Here is a 4,275-nt window from a genome sequence, read left to right as displayed (position 1 = left end):
TACTGGGCTTACCCATTCACTGTCTGAAATGGGATATATGATACCTGCTTCCAATAGTCTGATCACTTCCTTTTTGACAACTTCCAAGATGGTGGGATTCAATCTTCTTTGTGGTTGACGGACAGGTCTTGCTCCCTCTTCTAAAAATATTCTGTGCTCGCATAATTGAGGGCTGATTCCCACTATGTCTGCCAAACTCCACCCAATTGCCTTCTTATGCTTCCTTAGCACATCAAGTAACTGCTCTTCTTGTTGGAAGTTAGTTCCCTTGCAATTATAACCGGAAGCTTCTGCTCATCCTTGAGATAAGCATATTTGAGATGTGGAGGGAGAGGTTTCAATTCTAACTTTTGATCATGGATAGGCTCTGGATTATCTGGGGCTTGTGAAAATGGCGAAGTGTCCTCATTGTCAGTTAAGAGGGTCCCCACACTTGGACCTTGTCTAGTGTGCCTTTCTTCAAACTCTTCTTTTTGAACTTCAGCCACACTTTCGTCTATGACATCACACTGGAAGATAGAACGATCTTCTGGGGGGTTGTCAATGACTCCATTCAGATTGAAGATCACTATGCGGCCATCTATTTCAAAGGAGTATGTTCCTGAAAAAGCATCCAATTTGAATTTTGATGTTTTCAGGAATGGTCTTCCAAGTAGGATTGATGATGGCTTATCTGAATCATTATGGGGCATCTCCAAGATATAAAAATCATTGGGAAATGTGAGCCCTTTAATGTTCACCAAAACATCTTCAGCAACTCCAGCCACTGTAATAATGCTTTTATTTGCTAACACAAAACAAGCTGCCGACCTTTTTAAGGGAGGGAGCCTCAAAACATCATATATGGACAAAGGCATTATACTGACACATGCTCCTAAATCACACATGCAATCATAAATTACTGCACCACCAATAGTACAACTAACTATGCAAGGACCTGGATCACTACATTTTTCAGGTAATCCTCCCATTAAAGCAGATATAGAACTACCTAAAGGAATAGTTTCTAATTCATTAATTTTGTCTTTATGGATACATAAGTCTTTTAGAAACTTTGCATATTTAGGTACCTGCTGAATAACATAAAAAAGGGGAACATTTACCTCAACCTTTTTGAATATTTCTACCATTTTAAGATCAGGTTCCAGTTGCTTCCTGGGCTTCCTTGCAAGTTGTGGAAATGGAATGTGAGTAGTGTTTTCTGTGGTGCCTGTGCCTTTTTGTGCTTCTTCCTGTGGTTGAGCTGTCTCTTCTTCAGCTATGTCCTGTATATCCCCTTCCTCTTTAACATCTTCGACTTCTACCACCTCTTCAGCTGAGGCGTATTCTGGTGAGCTTGGTTCCTCCTGATTCCTCTCCTGCAGTGTGGTTTCGGACCTCAGGGTGATGGCATTAATGCCTCCCTTTGGATTGGGTAATGGTTGAGAAGGGATTCCAGTGGTGCTTGAAGGTTGATTACTGGAATTTTGTGCTGAACCAAGCTGTGTCATAAAAGCTTGCAGAGTAGAGGTGAGACCATTCAGACTGGCGTTAATAGTGTTCACGATGGTACTTTCCATGGCCAGTTGTCTTTTCTCAAAAGCTTGTAATAAATCTTCATTAGAAGATACCGAAGAATGAGTAAATTGAGAGGTTTGCTGCTGATTGTTCGGTGGTCCTTGGTTTTGCCTCAGGTGAGGTGCTCGGTAAGGTTGATTTTGCTGCCTGTTGTTGTTATTATTCCACCTCTGATTTCCCTGATTATCTCTGCCTCCCCTGTTATTGTTTTCCCTCCAATTCTGGTTTGAATTGTCCTGCCATCCATGGTTATTATTTCCACTATGATTGTACCCTTGGTTGGGGCGGTCATAGAAGTTGTGAGTGGATGCCACCATGTTGTCTTCTTGTTGGAGCTACGGGTATTCATCAGTGTAATGGCTGTAATCAGCACAAATTCCGCAAATTCTTTGTGGGACTAGTTGTTGGTTTTGCTGCGGTTGAGTTTGCTGAGCTTGTTGATTCAACTGCATTTGCTTCAGCAGGTTAGTCATCTCACAGATGCTTTGATTTAGAGCAGCAGTCTCTATGCCAGAAGATACTTCTGCAACGGCTTTTGAACGGCCTTGCTTCTGTGTGTGGTTCCGAGTCGATTCAGCTAAATCACTGATCAATTGCCAAGCTTCATCAGTGGTCTTGTACTTCTTCATAGACCCATTGCTGGCACTTTCCAATGTGGTCTTATCTTGGGGCCTCATGCCTTGTGTGATATAGCTGAGTAGCACGATCTTGTCAATCATGTGGTGGGGGCATGCTTTCAGAAGATTATTGAAGCGCTCCTAGTATTCAAAGAGAGTCTCATTGTCATCCTGAACAATTGTAGAGATATCCTTCCTCAGTTTATCAGTAACTTCAGATGGGAAGAATTTCTCCAGAAACTCCTTTCTGAGTGTATCCTAGTTGGATACATTTGCTATAGGTTGAGTGTAGTACCACTCTCTTGCTTTTCCCTCAAGAGACAACGGAAAAGCTTTCAGCAGAATTGAAGTTTCATCAGTGCCATCACGCCTGACAGTAGAACAGGCTGCCTGGAAATCTCTCAAGTGCTTGATAGGCTCTTGAGCAGGTAGGCCATGAAACTTGGGCATCAAATTTAACAGTGCGATCTTTATTTCAAAATCTGTAGCTACCGCTGGATGATGCGCTTGAAACGGTTGCATTGTAAAATCAGGAGCTCCTTCCTCCTGAATGGTAACTCTTCTAGCTACCATGTTTTCTGCACGTAAAACAACCGAATCAGTAGAACGGGGGCTGGTTTCTTCCTCAGATTCACTTTCAGATCCGCCCTCAGAGCGGGCTAACCTACGCTGTTCTCACCTTATTCGTGAAATTGTTCTTTCAATTTCAGGATCGAATATTAGCAAGCGCGGATCAGGAAGTGAACGTGTCATTTGGCGGAAGAAACATGCAGCTCATAGTAGCAAAATTAAATAAAATGCAAATAAATAAATTCTAGTTAATAAAATTAGCACTCTATTGCAACTCCCCGGCAACAGTTTCAAAAATTGATGGGAAGCAGAAGCTGATGAATTAAAAATTTATTAAAATGGTTACGTTGCAAGTATAGTTCTTAACTCACCGAAAATCTACCTATCAATTTAGAAATATGTTCACAGAGAGTTTAAATTAAAATTACTGGGAGTTTTAAGTCCCAGGTCGTCTCCCAACGAGTTGCAGAAAAGTGTGCTGTTTTATTAATCAGATGTTCCAAGAAGTTGAGCTAAGTAAATTGGAATTTAAATTGAAGAATTTTAATTAATATAAATAAAAGCCTTGACTGGGAATTGATTAGTTAGAATCTCTATCATTGATGGAGTGATTTTTAAGATTGATTTATAATTAATGGTTACTCTGTTTGGTTATCATTTACTAGGTAAGGGAAAGTCAAACAAGTTGGAATACCAGATCTGTTCACGAGTTACAACCCACTTAATTCAAAGGGATTGGCGTTGGTGACAGGATAGCAATCCAACATTTAACCCAACTACAAATTTTTCCTTCAATCCTTCCAACTCAAGAGTTCCTTTTAATCAACTCCCCATCAAGTAATGAAACTACTCACGCATTGTAAATAAAGAATCCATGGCACATGAAAGGGAATTAAAAGAAGACATGATTATTGGAATTGAAATTGAATTAAAAAGAAATAATCCTTGCATCAATTAATCATAAAAGTATCTGAATGACAAAATTGAACATAACAAAGAACATGGAAGAATAAAACCAAGTTAAGAGAACAAACTAGAATGATAAAGTCTTGATGAGGAAATAACTCTTCTCAATGTTCCAATGCTAAGACCAATTGAAAATCCAAATTCTCAAAACTAGAGAGAAAAACCTAAGAGAGTGAAAAACTAGATCTAAAACTACTGAATGAATGTGTGTGTTGTTTCTGCATATTCTCTGACTCTAGTCTGCTGTTCCGGGCTGAAAACTGGGCCGAAATAAGGTCCAAAATTGCCCCAACGAATTCTGCAGATTATGCAGATCGCACATGTCACGCGATTGCGTCATCCATGCGGACGCATCGCTTGCGCTTTTTCCTTTCCACCCGTTCGCGTCGTCCACGCTACCGCGTCGCTTGCGCTTTCCAGTCCGCGCGGCCGCGCAAGCCATGCGGCCGCATCACTGTGATTTGCGCTCCTTCGCGCGGTCACGTGAGCCATGCGGCCGCGTCACTTCTCGCTGGTTATCTCCTCAAATTCTTGTGTTCCTTCCATTTTTGCTAGCTTCCTCTCC

General features: G+C 41.1%; 1 non-coding gene across 1 annotated transcript; it reads left to right on the top strand.

Moving 5' to 3' along the window:
- The first annotated feature begins 2,270 nt into the window (after positions 1-2,270).
- LOC112739266 (small nucleolar RNA R71) lies at positions 2,271-2,378 on the top strand. Its single transcript, XR_003170201.1, has one exon. It is a non-coding gene; the product is annotated as a small nucleolar RNA R71 (small nucleolar RNA).
- The last annotated feature ends 1,897 nt before the right edge of the window (positions 2,379-4,275 follow it).

The sequence above is a fragment of the Arachis hypogaea genome, chromosome 13 (genome assembly GCF_003086295.3).
Source record: "Arachis hypogaea cultivar Tifrunner chromosome 13, arahy.Tifrunner.gnm2.J5K5, whole genome shotgun sequence".
In the NCBI taxonomy this organism is placed as follows: domain Eukaryota; kingdom Viridiplantae; phylum Streptophyta; class Magnoliopsida; order Fabales; family Fabaceae; genus Arachis; species Arachis hypogaea.
The sequence above is the reverse complement of the archived record's forward strand: the minus strand, read 5'-3'. Positions and strand labels throughout refer to the sequence as shown.